The 16110-nt window shown below is 40.2% G+C and overlaps 1 pseudogene; it reads left to right on the top strand.

The window, feature by feature from the left end:
- Positions 1–1854: 1854 nt before the first annotated feature.
- Positions 1855–15538, top strand: LOC121504921 (annotated as a pseudogene).
- Positions 15539–16110: the final 572 nt, after the last annotated feature.

Here is a 16110-nt window from a genome sequence, read left to right as displayed (position 1 = left end):
CCAAGAAAGACATTACTGAGTCTGCTGTAACATCTGAACAGACAAGTGAGTAAAACAAATCAGTCCACAAAGTCCTTTCAATAGTTTGTAATGACTTTGGGAAACATTTATAAAAGAATCCTTATGATCAGTGAGGACAACATGAAAACATTCGACACAAACCTTCATGTTAGAAACTTGTGATGGGTGAATGACACAGAAGCTTTAAAGCTTGTTTTAGTCTAATGAACCATAGTGTTTTGACTGTTTGTGTCCAAACTTTTGTCCAGTGACAACTGTCACATGATTGGTTACATTACAGTGTATGAGTGTTCAGAGGTCAGGCTGAGATAAGAGATGAGTTTGGGTGTAGACTTGTTTTTACCATCATGCCATTAAAGTCTTATTTTAAAAACCCAAATGGAAGTAAAGACAAATTAAGCATCGATTTCTCCAGTTAATGGGAAAATACTACCAATCAGACAGCATGTTCCCTTAAGCTGTTAGATAAATGTGAAGGTGAAGATGCAATAAAAATCTTTTCACTACTTTCAGTTGGAGACTGTCATAGTAATCCTGATTGTGGGATGATAAAGAGCTCCAACACAATGGAGGTAAACAATTTCTTTGTGTACAGATATTTGATAAATTTCCAACACTTGCAGCTACAATGTGTAAGGTTTCATGAGAAGATTGATCTCCTAACATTGTAAGTTATTGTCATTTAATGAAGGAAACCAGTGATGATTCAGACGTTAATGGAAACTGTGAGGAGACAGAAGAAAGTCCAACTCCAGCATGTACTGACAGCAAGAATGTCTGTCAACAGAGTGATGTGAAAGGTAACATACAACTTTTTTGTAACTGAGTTTTCAAGGCAAGGGCATTAAAACAAGCACAGCCTGTGAGAATCTCCTGTTAGATTATATATATATAAAATCACAGCATTTCTATAGTTTTAGTAATTCTTACATTTTTAAACGTTTTTATTACCAAGTGTTTATTTTCATTATGTTAACTTTATGTTCAGCACTTTGAAGGCTGTTTTTTTACTAAAAAATGTATCATTATTATTATTATTATTATTATTATTATTATAATTATTATTATCATCTCAACATAAATATTTAAATACTACCATTTGCATTTTTGTTTGAGATAGATTAGTACATGTATGGTGTTTGAATGAAGAAATATTAAATAAACTAGAGTTTTTAAACTAATTTGTGGTTTGAAAATCAAGAGTGTCTTAATTCTTAATCAAACTGGCATTTAAAGGGTTAAAATCCTCAAAATGATTGAATTTTTGGTAGCTTTGAGCACAGCTGAAGTTGTTTAAGAGATTTATGCAAAAAAAAAAAAGGGAAGCACAAAAATAATATTAATCTGTTAAGTTTTTCTAGCAGTTTTCTGGAAGTGAACATTTTCAGGGCTTAGATCGGGTTTTGTGAACAGGTTGCTGTATTAAAGCTTTGAACAGTCATGCCGAATGTATATTAATTAATGATCCATCCAGTCTTGTAAATTCATCATCAATGGATTCTAAAAATGTTAAAATCTATAAAAATTGTCATATGTTACAAGGACAGCATATTTTTGCCTGACCTGTTTAGATTACTTGTAAACAAATTCTCCTTTTAAAGTAGCTAATTCACCCTTTAGTGTGCAAACATGCAGCACTCATTAAATGGTAGCCGCATCTAATATTGGAACATTTCTCTTTATAAACATTGCAGCAGCCTGTTTATCAGTGGTTGGTCGTATTGATATTGTTAAAAAATTGTGTAGCCCACAGGATGTTTCGTTGGAGCAAATCTGGACCCTATCCTAAATGAGTCTGAGACCGCTGTTCTAGAGACTACCCTAAATTAAACCATGAAAACTTGCACCGAAGGGGAAGTTGGGCAGGATACAACACACACAACAACATCAACGCCAGAGGTGCCTCACTTCATCCAGGATTCTGCAGAACCCAAGAAAGACATTACTGAGTCTACTGTAACATCTGAAAAGACAAGTGAGTAAAACAAATTAGTCCACAAAGTCCTTTCAATAATCTGTAATGACTCGGGAAACATTTATAAAAGAATCATGATGATTAGTGAGGACAACATGAAAACATTCAAACATAAACCTTCATGTTAGAAACTTGTGATGGGTGAATGACACAGAAGCTCTAGATCCAGTATCAGTCTAATGAACCATAGTGTTTTGACTGTTTGTGTCCAAACTTTTGTCCAGTGACAACTGTCACATGATTGGTTACATTAGAGTGTATGAGGTCAGGCTTTGGAGAAAGTTTTGTATATCAACTGTTGTTTCATACCATCATGCCTTTAAAGTCTTATTTTTAAACCTGACATGGAACTAAAGACGGATCAAGCATTGATTTTTCCTGTTAATATGGACACAGTACCAAGCAAGCAGCATGCTCCTTTAAACTGTTAACCCTCGCTCCCTTGTAATTTTTATCTACATCTGTACTTGTTTGTCCTGAAAACAGACATGAAGAAAGGTGTTAATAAAATAATCATTTTTTCAACTTTTTTTTTTACTTTCACTGCTTCAGATCTCTTCAACAACTTCAACCGTGATCACTAAAAAATAAAAAATAAATAAATAAATGAATTCAATGTTACACCCTTTTTATGCCAGTTATTGTACACCATGCCACTGGTATTTTTTATGGTAAAAAAAAAACAACACAGAAACACCCCAATTCCCATAGAAAATGATCTAGAAAAAAAAAACAAAACTTTTTTTTCCATAAATAGAGTCTGGGCCATGCCAGTGATGAGTAGTAAAATTGATTTTGATGCATTGAAATTTTTTCTGTAGTGCCAATTTCCTAACCTGACATGCCAGATGGATTTGTTTCACACATCCATCGGGGAAAGCTTAAATAGGAAACATTTGAGAAAAGGCAGAGGATTTGAAAAAAACTCGGAGTGTGATTGGATGAACGTTCTGTCACATCTCTACGGGCCAATCAGAGCAACAAAACATATGACGTAGCTGCTATCAAGCTCCGCGTGCGCAGCTATAGAGAATGACAGACCACGTGACCAACACGCATTGCTTTGTGGGTGAGAGTGGCAACGCAACCAAAACAATAGCGCCAAGCGCTAGCTATTCGACACCGGCTAAGTGACTTTACCTGAAAAGTAAGACCGAAATGGAAATAAAAATATCATGTACAGAGAAAAGGAGAACGCTGCAGGTCCGTACAGAGAAAAACTAAACAAAAGTGCCAGGGCACGTTACACGGAAAAACTTAAAGGACTGAAAGGGCTGGACCCGTACGAACATTCGGAGTGGACCAAAGACGTCAGCCTACTGCCAAACTTTCACCACGCATACATTTATAATTATATGATTTTAAGTGTCAGTGCGTACACACACGAAATATTTAGCAACTTCAGATCTCTGCAGCAGGCCCAGGTCCAGTTCACAGATGGATGGGTGCAGGACCTGGAGATGTTCCGAGTGGATCAGAAAACCGTGGTGCGTACCAAGGTAAGGTTACCATCCATTTTTCCACTTTTAATTTCTTTCTGTTAATGTTTCCTCGAGAAATAAACAAAGCAAGGTCAATTTTCTGACAAATATATCTAATATGTCAAGTAATAATAGTCCTAAGTTTACTTCTCTTGATGTCTAGCCCTCATTCAGCCAGGAGTGGTCATCCTTATCCTTGCCACTAGCTCTTACTGCTTGTTACCGTTTTTCTCTGCCAGATGCTGCTGTTTTCAGTGTGGCTACTGTACTGTGTAGTTTTTATACTCTAAATTAAAACATGTCTCTCTGCATTGACTGTTTTAGGTGAACCACTCCATGCGCCTGAGCCAAAAGCCTCTTCAACCATGGGTGATCCTAAAATCCACTGGGGAAGTGGAGAGTGCCCACTGCACGTGTATGGCTGGTGTGGCCGAAAAATGTGTTCATGTTGCAGCCCTCCTGTACAAAATTGACACTGCTGTACGTTTGCGTGGGAATGTCACACCAACAGATGTCCAAGCCTACTGGACAATGCCATCCAATGTGAGTAAAGTGCAGGGAGTGCCAGGCCACACAATTGACTACACCACCAGCGCAGCCAGGAAAAAGGCTCTTGACCAGTCTATCAGTGAGGGACAAAGGGAGAGCTCTGCACCTGGCATACGGACCCGGACGGGCGGAAGGTCAACCCAAAAGCGCACACTGGCAGACTTAAAACCTCTCACAGACCTTATGCATGAGCACAGGTCTGGACTCTGCTCTGTGATGGAGGAATTCTGTCACCTTTATGCAGACCCTGTCCAGCCTTGTATTCTCCCCAAATCCCTTCTGCGCCTCTATGATCCACAGTTGGATGGCTGTAATTTGGCTGTCCTACTTCAGCACTGTGAGGGCCTAAAACACTGTGTATCCGTGTCAGACTCAGAGGCTGATGCACTTGAAAAGAAAACAAGGCAGCAGCATGAATCTGAATATTGGCACACAGCACGATCAGGACGAATAACTGCATCAAACATACATGCTGTGGTGTCCACCTCCAAAACCAACCCAGCTTTATCGACAGTGAAGAAGGTGTGCTACCCACAAAAGCATGCACATCGACACACAAACACTGAACCAGAGTCCATCAGGTGGGGCAGGGAAAATGAAGCGAGGGCAAGGGAATGTTACACCTCACGGAGCAAGCTCCAGCACAGGGAGCTGAAAGTGGAAAGCTGTGGTTTCATCATCAACCCCTCATTCCCTGAGTTAGGAGCAACCCCTGATGCTCTTGTGCACTGTGAGTGTTGTGGAAAAGGCTGCGTGGAAATCAAATGCCCCTACAAGCATCGCCACCACAACCTCCTGCAGGCCTGTGCAGACAAACAGTTTTGTCTGCAAATGACTGATGGGACACTGGAGTTGAAGCAGACCCACATGTACTACAAGCAAGTCCAAACACAGATCTTTGTTACAAAGGCAAAGTTCTGTGACTTTGTTGTGTGGACAACAAAAACCTGTGTAATTACACGTGTGATGCCAGATGTAAACATGTGGGAGAAACTTCTACCTGTAGCTCAGGATTTCTTTTACAAAGTTGTTCTGCCCGAGCTAGTAGCACATCATTACACTCGCCCTGTGCCCAGCATGTCACAAGCAAAGCCCTCAGTTGATCTTGATCCCACACACAAAAGAAAAAAAGCATGTTAAGCTTATTTTTTGGTCACTGTATAGATCCATTTTAGTCCTGGTTCAGGGACATTTTAAACCTGGTTAAACATGTTCTTGTCCTGGTTCAGATTTATGGTTTAGACTATATAGTTCTTGTACATTTCTCTAGGCTCTGTTGTGCTTAAAGTTTAAGAGGTGGAACATTAAAGCACTTTTCTTTTCCTTTTATTAAGCACTTTATGGTTAAGTATTTTATACAATTTCTTTTGCACAATTTTAACTTGCTTTGGTTGTTAATTTCATAGGTCAAAAATTTCCAGTATTATTAACAGTCTTTCTACATCTCAGCAATGCACCTTTTACAAATAAAGAGCCATAAATTTTCCTTCTCTGTATTTTATTTGCAGTTATGCACAGCATTGGAACATGAAATTCTTAAACAAACATTACATGGTAATTTCATAATATAAACAAACAGGAATACCATTGGCTGTCATATATTGTGAACACAAATCTAATTTAATCATATGTAATTGTAATTAAAATCAACATTACAATTGTTATCACTAATCAAGTCAAATTTGACATTTTAATTTGAACATGACACAGACAATCTTTACAATAAGGGATAGAATAGTTTTAAATCATTGTTTCAAAACAACACTTGGGCACATGTTAGTGAGAGCACATGCAACAGCCACTATTTTATCTAGCAAAGTCATGCCCTCATCTTCACATGGCACCACTAAACCCACGCGTATGGTGTCATTTAAGATTGTGTACTTGGAGCGAATACACCCAATTACACGCTCCACATGGATCCTAACATGGGCTAGTTTTCTTGTCTCCTCCACATCTTTTGCTTCTAGTTGGCTGCGGCCCCTAGTGAATGCAGGAATTTTCAGTGTGGCACCCATAAGGGCAACGCTCTCCTTAATATCAAATCCCCGGTCTGCCAGCACTATGTCTCCAGGTGAGAGCTTCTCAAGAAAGCCACAGTTCTCAGTTATGCGTTTGTCACTGGATCGCCCCCCCCCATCCATTAGAAATAAAAGAGATGGTCCCCTGTGGTGTGATGCCTATGAGATATTTCATAGTGTGCCTGCTTTTATAATTTGAATACGTCTCTGCTTTAGCACGTAGATTTTGTGCTCTCTCAATAAACAGTTCAAAACAGTCAATAATAACTGTAACACGATCACTAAACAACTCTATATATTGATGTGGCATGCTAGCCTGTATGCAGTATCTCTTTGGCCAGTGCACTAAAGGGCTGAGGTGAGCATACAGTACATTTACAGTGTCATTGAACAGGGTGGACGCAGTTGTCCGGCTTATATCAAAGAGGTGTGCAATGTGGTCAAGCAGCAGATTTAGCCTTAAGCGCATGAGGGTCAACAAGAGCATCTGAAAAGGGGAAAGCTTTCGGTCTGTATTTGGTAGGCTGGGGATAATTTGCATCAACACACCCATCAACAGAGCAAAGGAAGGCAGCCCTGTGTAGTACTTCACCTTGGGATCATTGTCTTTGAGAAAATTCTCATCCAGGTTTTTTTGAGAGAGTCTGTCTTTCAGCTTTTGGTTCTCTTCCTGCAGATGCATGATTTCCTTCAGCCTGAGGGAACACATCCTGCACTCTTGCCTCTCTCCATCACTGTCCTGACTGCTAGTGCTCTGCCCTGATTCACTCTCAGCTGCAGGAGTGTTTGATGCTAAAAAAAGAAACATGTATTACTACAAAAATAAAAAGACTAAATCAGAGCAGCAAATGTCACTACTGATAAAGGCAAAATATCATTGAGAAAAGTTCAAATACAGACAAAAGTAGTATAGCTTTTAAGTAAAATAACAGAGAAAGTAGAACTTATTTAACCTGTGTGGATTTGGCCTGCATCATCCTCCTCTGTCTCTGGTCCAGTGTTATGAGGAACTGTTGATGAGAGTTGTTTTGCTCTGGCTCTCCCACTTAAACGGTCAAATCTCGCCGTGTTAGCAGCTTTAACCTCAGTATGACCGAGGTGAAGAGAAGGTGCCCAGTCAGGATCACACTCCAGCATTTCGTAGGCTGGTTTGCCTGAAATAAACAAAAACTAGCCATTAACCTACACTCTTACAATCGATAACGTCTCTGCAAACCACAAAAATAATGCTCTGTCAAACCAATCATTCTAACGTAACGTTACGTTTGTACCGCATAACATTGACGTTACATGACACATAACATAATACAGATAAAATTAACTCACCTTTGTGGAAATGCTTTGAACACACTAGCATATGAGGAGGAGTGTTGTTGAAAGTTATATTTGGTCTCCATATTGCGGCTATCCATGCCATCCGCCGCCTCTTAGTGACCTCGGAAACACGGCTTGAGCTGTTCTTCTTCCATGCTGGAAAGCGATAAAAACCTAGAATTTCTTTGCCTGTCGGTGTCCCGTGGCTGTTACGCGAACGATTATGACAGTTAATAATGCAACAACTTCTTGCCATTGTCTCTATTTACCGATTTATCTGATGCTAGATAGCGTTCATTCAAATAACCCGCGCGCTCTCTTGCCACTTCCACCCACAAGTCTTTGCGGTTTTATCGCGGAAGTGACGTCACATTTTCAATCTCTATAGAGGAATAACGCGAAACATGGCGACTATAGACATGTTGGTACTCGACTTTTGTCGTTTTTGAAACGAAAACAACTCACTGCTGTTCTTTGTTCTTCTTTTCATGAAGACCTCATCAAGTTCTGATAAAACTGGCACTTTAGCAGCATCCACGCTAAGCACTTCCTCCATAACTGCACCAGCTCTTGCTGCTGTTTGTTTACGCAACGACACTGCTGTGCCTGAAAGTACTGCCCCTCGTTGCTGATTGGTCCTGTCACTGTCTAACCAGGTCCAAACGGTTCAGACGGGAGCTTTGCAAGATGAATTCGCCAGTGAAAAACAGGGAAACGGGCCTATCCATCTGCTTTGCAAGGTTACCACTTTCCATATTTTAGCTCTATCTGTCCTTGTTTGTCCTGAAAACAGACATGCAGAAAGGTGTTAATAAATAATCATTTTTCAACTCTTTTTTTTTTTTTTTTTCTTTCACTGCTTCAAATCTCTTCAACAACTTCAACCCTGACTACTAAAAAATTTTTTTTTTTAAATTCAATGTTACACCCTTTTTATGCCACTTATTGTACACTATGACTATACTTGGATTCAGTGAGCTTAGTGTCCATGCTGAGCAGATGAGTCCATCTGTGCATAAAACAAGCCAGTTTTACCCTCCTTTTCTCAAGCCTCGTTGTCTTTCAAATCATATGCGAGCGAATGCATTTGTTCATGTTAGGTTTATTTTATGTACAAGCATAAAGAATCAGAGGAAATATGTAGGATATGAATCACGAACACGCGCATTTCCACCTCTAACCAAAATGTGACCACAAATATCCCAATTACGCACCTATATGAATTTACTGCATCTTTGAGATATGATATATTCTAACCTATTGATCAAAAGGACCTGTGCATCCTCATGCATGTCCACCCATTTGCTATGAAGTGAGGGCAACGTTGAAATTGTCCACGTCACTCTTTCTTAGTCCCAGACTGCAGAACTCAGAGGAAACTTTTTCACCTGTTAATACTCTACTTACGGCATGTCCGACTGTGAACACAGATGCAGATTCGCACCCGATCACACACGTAGGAGCACAAAAACTTTTCCTTACACATGTAGCCCACTCTCAGACATCCATATCTAGTGGCATGAATTGTTTCATTTAATTCTGATGATGTTTAGTGGGTGTAATAGTGCTTCAAAGACTCTGGGTCCATGGAAGGTAAACAATGTCCACGTTATCTGCTGGATCACTGTGGAATGGTGAAATTTAGATCCCTGGTGATCGACTGACTGCAATGAAAGAGTTGGAATAAGTTGTTTTGGTGCCATAGACACACAGTCAAAAAACGTGTTTTTCATGGAAGTGTATGTGTCTGATTTTGGACAAACAAGGGTGGATGGAGCTATTTCACGTCATTGGCATATTATGGGCGACACGTTATTTTTTTTTTTTTTTTGATATGAAGAAAAATAATAACTTTGGCCAAATTTGATGCCTCAATCTATAAAAATGTGACTATCAACTCAAAAAAATGATGATAAAAATGATGAATGTCCTCAAAACAGACATAGTAGCATCCAAGGGTTAGAACAATGTGAAGGTGAAGATGCAATAAAAATCTTCTCATCACTTTCAGTTGGAGACTGTCATAATAATCCTGACCGTGGGATGATAAAGAGCTCCAACACAATGGAGGTAAACAACTTCTTTGTGTACAGATATTTGATAAATTTCCAACACTTGCAGCTACAATGTGTAAGCTTTCATGAGTAGATTGATCTCATTACGTTGTATGTTATTGTCATTAAATGAAGGAAACCAGAGACGATTCAGACGTTGAGGGAAACTGTGAGGAGACAGAAGAAAGTCCCCCTCCAGCATGTACTGACAGCAAGAATGACTATCAGCAGAGTGATGCAATAGGTAACGTACAACTTTTTTGTAACTGAGTTTTCAAGGCAAGGGCATTAAAACAAGCAGAGGCAAAGAAGCTCATTTCAGATTTAGTTTTGGGCTTTTTATGCTTTGTTGGTATTGGAGGACAGTGGATAGAGTCGGAAACTGGGACAAATAATTGGGGAGAGACGTGGTAAAGAGCAACAGGCCGGATTTGAACCTGGGCTGCCTGTGTACATGGGACACCCCTTAAACCACTAGGCCATCTGTGCCCCAAGAAGCGTTACAACCGGCCCATGTTCACACCAGTGTGAGCAGAACCAAAGTGAGAGGACATGATGGACATGCATCACCACGCCCAGCTCCACTTTTGCTAAAGTTTTTATTGCCGTCCTGGATTTCCTTCAGTTTCTTGAGTTTATCGATTAATTGCTAGCATTGTAGTGAACCCACAAAGCAAAAACTGGGGAGTTGAATTTTTAGTGTGAAACATTTCAGAGTTGATTTTAACCCCCAAAGTGGAATTTTAACTAAATTCAGAATTACATGGCCTTCAGTGTTGGACTTGTTTGATGGTGTTGATCCATTTAGTGTTTATTCAACTCTGTACAGAGTCTACTGATCTAATCCCTGCCCAATGTAAATTCAAATTAGGGGATTGAGTTTTACCATCATGCTCCACAGCAGTGTTTAGATGTGTTTTAAGATGTGTAAAGATGTTGCGTGTTGTACAGCGATCATTGCTTGTATTTCTTAGCTTTGTTTCTGGTGGATTATTGTTTTTGATGACAAACACTTCTGCACCATGAGTGAAGTGGTCCACCAGTGGTCAGTTTCTGGATGTGGCTTAAATGCACAGCTGACAGAATGAGGTTTCTGTGTAATGACAACAACAATCATAGTCTAAACATTTTTTGAAGCGAGTTAAAGTCAACTTTCAGGCTGCATGAGTGACTTAAGTCTGAGACTGGTAGTGCAAAGAGCGGACAGGAGAGGGAAGAGGCATGTATTAAAAGATCGTTCTTTGTATTTTATGGATTAATATTGGATTTTTTTTTTTTTAAAGGAATTGATCTGAATCAGAGAATCAGTTTTTTTTAACCCAGTTCTACTCGCTACTACAAAATATCCAGTCTCAATCTAAGCTATGCAAGACATGAATGTCTTCTTTTCTCCTCTTTAATGTCTTTTTGTGTGAGAATATACAGTTGAACAAACATGTAGATTGAACGTACATGTTATATTCCACAGAGACACAACTGAAGAGCCTGTTGGAGGATCTGGGACTGGAGCATCACTTCAAGAAGAAGCTATCCCTGAGCAAAATACTCCAGATCAACAAGAAGACAATCACTGATGAACCCACCAGTTGTAATTCAGATCTTCCATGGTATTTTCTAAAGAAACTGATGATGGTTAATGTGACAGCAAGGAATATAAAGTTTACAACTGAAAGTAAATCTGCCTGTCATGATAATACAGAAGGAGCAGATTTAAATTATCAAGATCTTCCTGGTGCTCAGCAGTCAGGTGACAAGCTGAACCCTCTTGACATAATCACTGCTCTCTTTCTGTGTTCTGATGGTCTGATGGTCATACAACAAGAAATGGCCCTCAAAATGTCCATGTGTCAGGTTTCTGTGCCTCCTCTGCTTCCTAATTGTGGCACAGAGCAGTGCACACTAATGCTTTGGGCCATGAGAGACATAGTGAAAAAGTACAGACCTTCATCACTTTCAGAGTCCAAGGGCTTTATTGAAGACAGGATTGTTGTCTCTAAACTTCCAATGGTTTCCTTTGTGAGACTGGGTGAGTGCTCCTTGTCTAAGTCAGAGATCCTTAATAAGCTTCTGAGTAATTCTCAGCAGTACCATGATACATTTGTTCACCATAACATGAAAAATGGTGACTGTCCAAGAAGAATATCCAATGGACTGACTGAAATCACCTGGTATCTACCTTGTGGGAACAAAAACATGGATGTTTTCAGTGAGCCAGTAGCTGTAGCTAACCTTCGTGGAGACATTGATTCATTTGAGAGACAGTTTTCTTTTCTGTGTCAGACATCTGCAGCAGTTTTTGTGTTCTTTGACTATCTGGACCCTGAGTGCAAACTGCTCACAAACCAAAACCACAAGGCTCAGATCTTCCTTGTGGGAAACCGTAAGAGCCAGCAATTCAGTATGGATGCTCTGAAGAAGGTGGCAAACAAGCTGAACCTGACAACAAACATCCTTTTGAAGACCGAGCAAATGAATGATGCAGACTTTATTGAAAATCTACGTAAAACAGTCAGCAAAGTGGTGGGGAACTCAAAGAAAAAGATGAGCATTGAACAGATGGTTGGCATTGCCCATGAACTGGGAATCTGGGTTGATGAAAACTGTCAAGAGTGTCAGACAGCAAAGGAAAATGCAGATGCCATCACTGCACAAATTCAAGACATCCTGAAATACAAAGAAGACCAGCTACCATTTCAGGGAGAAATATGGAAGGAACTGACCAGCAATGAGAAGGAAATGTTCCGGCTTCGAAAAGTTGGGTCGAAAAACATAGAAAAGTACAAAAGTGATCTTCAGAAAGAGCAAAAACAACTTCGGGCACAACAGAATACTTATGATATGTCCATTGCCATGACATGTTTCATCAACGCAATATCAAGACCAGGTATTGAGAGATGTTATTTCCTGAAATGGATGAGAATGACCCTTGATAATCTGTCTCGAGAAAAACTTTCTGGCCTCAGAGAGGCTTACAAAAACAAAAGCAAAAGTCCTGAAAACAAAGATGAAATTTAAAAAATCGACCAACAACTCTCCAACAGCTCACTTGGGATTGAACACTTCTTCCGTGAAATGGGTCAGATCTATGAAGCCTCAGTTTCTCTCCCAGAAACAAACCTGTCACGCCAACAGTTAGCTCATCTGCCTAGACTGTGTGCAGGGTTGTTGCTTGATGGATTTCCTCTTGAGCTTGTAGATGGTGATGCTTCAAACATTCCTCTCAGATGGGTAACTGATGTTCTGACTCAGCTCAATGACTTGGTGTCTCCTCAAAGCAAGATACTGGTGGTCACAGTTCTTGGAGTTCAGAGTACAGGGAAGTCTACTCTCCTCAACACCATGTTTGGAGTACAGTTTGCAGTCAGCAGTGGTCGATGCACCAGAGGTGCCTTCATGTTGCTCATCAAAGTCAATGAAGACATTAAACAAGAACTCAACTGTGACTTCTTGGTGATCATTGACACTGAGGGCTTAAAGTCACCAAAGTTAGCAAAACTTGACAACAGCTATGAGCATGACAATGAGCTGGCAACACTTGTTGTGGGGTTGAGTGACATCACTATCATCAACATTGCAATGGAGAATTCCACAGAAATGAAGGACATCCTGCAGATAGTTGTGCACGCCTTTCTCAGAATGAAATCTGTGGGCAAAAAGCCCAGATGTCAGTTTGTTCACCAGAACGTGGCAGATGTACTGTAACTGCTCCTGGAACAGTTAAATGAGATGACCCAGGCAGCTGCCAAAATGGAGAACAAGGAGGAGTACAAGAGCTTCACTGATGTGATGGAGTACAGTCCAGACACTGGGAACTGCTACGTCCCAGGACTCTGGAATGGGAGCCCACCAATGGCACCAGTGAATGCAGGGTATAGTGAGGTCACTTATGAGCTCAAGAAAAACATCCTTAAAGTCCTGGGAGATTGTGAGTCTTCTTCTAACAATCTCCTGGAGTTCACAGAGTGGATAAAAAGCCTGTGGAACGCTGTCAAACATGAGAACTTCATCTTCAGCTTCAGAAACAGCCTGGTGGCTGATGCATACATGAGGCTCTGCACAGAATTCAATAAATGGGAATGGGAGTTCAGAAAAGACATGTACTCATGGACAAGAACAGCAGAAACCAAGATTTCTAATTTTGGCAGAGTGAAATCTGAGGCCTCTGACATTGGACAACTCCTGACTGTGTTGAAAAGTGAAGCATGCACAGTGCTGTCTGAATGGGAGACAAAGCTTCTTGAAAATCTGAAGAAGTACTTCAAGCAAACTGAGGGTCATGTCAGTCTTGTTGAAGCATACAGAGAGGACTTTGCTAACAGTGCAAAAACCCTTCGTCGAGAAATGGAAAGCTCTGTATACAACCAACTCACAGTTGCAGCAGACATCAGAAAGGGAATGATAGAACTTGACAGAATCAAGGCGAACCACACAAAAGAATTACAAGATATAGTGAGAACATTGATCGATGAATGCAGGAAGAAAAAAGTTGACATGACAGAAGAAAATCTGGATGAAGAATTTGACAAGATGTGGAATAAAATGTTTAAGGAACAAGTCCTTTACAAACAAGAGACCATGGATGTCATGGGCAAAGTAGCCCACATCCTGAGAGAAAATCTGAAACACAAGGGGAGTTTTGTGTGTGAACTGTTGAGTCAAAAAAGGCTGCAGGATTGTGGATGGACACCTTTCAAATACACAGCTGACGGACGTTCCATGCAATCTATGCCCTCAGACAGCAAACGTTTCAGCATTGAAGATCATGTAATGGCGCTACAAAGAGTAGCTGACAGTATCATAATGGATTGCACACACTTTGTGATAGAAAAAGGGGATGGAAAGAACAACTACCACGACAATTTCATCCAGGAGATCCTTCGCCTGATCGACAAGGGACTGAAAAACCACAAGAATGATAGGATAGAGATAGACTTTGAGGTTTCTCTGAAACAGCACATCTGTGCAAATGCAGCCAGAGAGTTTCAGAAAATGCATGAAGATTTCATCCAAAGGAATGATCCCTCCAGATGTCTCAAACAAAACAAAGAGAGGTTCCGTGCTAACTTCAAGGATGAGTTCTCTGAACTAGACCAGAGCCAGAGGAAGGCAGAAGAGTTCACAGAGCACTGCCTGAGACCAGCTGTTGAAGATTTTATCAGCCATTCATTGGGTCCTGATATCACTGGAGAAATGATGACTGAGTCCCAATTCAGCACAAGAATGTTCTTCCAGTACTCAGTCTTACTGGATCTGCTTTCAAAGGACAACTTTGAAGACTACCGCAGCTACATCTGCTCATATGATCAGTATGTTAAGAAATGCATCCATGATGAAATGTTAAAGCTCATGACCAATGAGTCCAATAAAATATTAGAGTTCGAGGACAGGCATCTCAGGTCAAGGATCAAGAGCATAAATGATGCGATACGCACAGCTCAAGCAAAAAAAAGTAGCAACCTGCAGAACCTGATTCAGGATATCCGTCAGGAACTTGGTGAAAAACTGGTCATTTCTGAGGATGCTCTCGGTCCTTTCATGATCCTGAACAACGTCAACCAGGAACAGTTTGCTCAGTGGCTCACTGTGTCTGTGAAGGACATGGAAGAAGATCTCAGAAAGCAGTTTAAAAACACTGATATCATAACCAAGCTCTCAAATCTTCATGTAAATCCTGAGAATGAGCTTTTCAAAAGAGTCATTGGATGTAGCAAACAGTGTCCATTCTGCTCAGCACCCTGTGAGGCTGGAGCAAATGAGCACAAAGAGCACCAAACTTCAATGCACCGACCACAGGGTCTGTGCAGATTCAGATCATTCTGGACACAAGAACTTGTCAGTGACATATGCTTTTCCTTGGTGAGCAGTGATGGTACATTTCACTGTGAAGCTACAAATGGTGAACGTCACCCTTACAAAGAGTACACCAAGATCTTCCCTGACTGGCGGATTGCTCCAGATAACAGCCTTCAGGCTTCAGACTACTGGAAATATGTACTGAACAGATTCAACAGAGAGTTTGCTGAAGCATACAATGCAAAGCCGGCTGATATTCCAGACACTTGGAAAGACATCACACCAAAACTTGCTGAGGAGAGTCTGAAAAAGTCATTCAGTTTCAAATAAGACACTCAGAACACTTCCCCTCTCACATTCAGTGCTCAGAAATATGCATCTTTCTTTTGTGGATTTTGAGACCTCTATGTGAAAGTAGGGGACAGTCACAGTGCTGAAGTATTGTTTATAGAAAAAAAAAGCTAAAACATACTGTCAGTCATCAACAAGACCCAAGTATAGAAATGGAAAAAAAAACCAAACAAAAACATTGCAGTAGTAGAGATTGACTTTTTGACTCATTGTTTCGGTCGCTCAGGGCTTTTGGGGTGTCCATGCATGTGAAGATACAGTTCAATCATTCATATTTGTTTCATCTTGATTCAACACAAATTTCATTGTTTATTGTTTTTTATATATATAGTTTCTGCCAAAGCAACCAATCTTCCATACTTACAATTCTATTCTTTTGGAATATATGAATGAAGACATCAAAACATTCTTTTTGCTGTTTGTGGGTTGAATAAGATATGTGGTTAAAATAGTACACAACGTTCTTTTTGTCTCTTCTGTAATTTCTCACTCAACATTTAGAAGCAATTTTTCCTTGAAATTTTTCCTATAAACATTAGAATACAAATTTT

This window comes from Cheilinus undulatus, linkage group 22 (genome assembly GCF_018320785.1).
Source record: "Cheilinus undulatus linkage group 22, ASM1832078v1, whole genome shotgun sequence".
Lineage (NCBI taxonomy): Eukaryota > Metazoa > Chordata > Actinopteri > Labriformes > Labridae > Cheilinus > Cheilinus undulatus.
The sequence above is the reverse complement of the archived record's forward strand: the minus strand, read 5'-3'. Positions and strand labels throughout refer to the sequence as shown.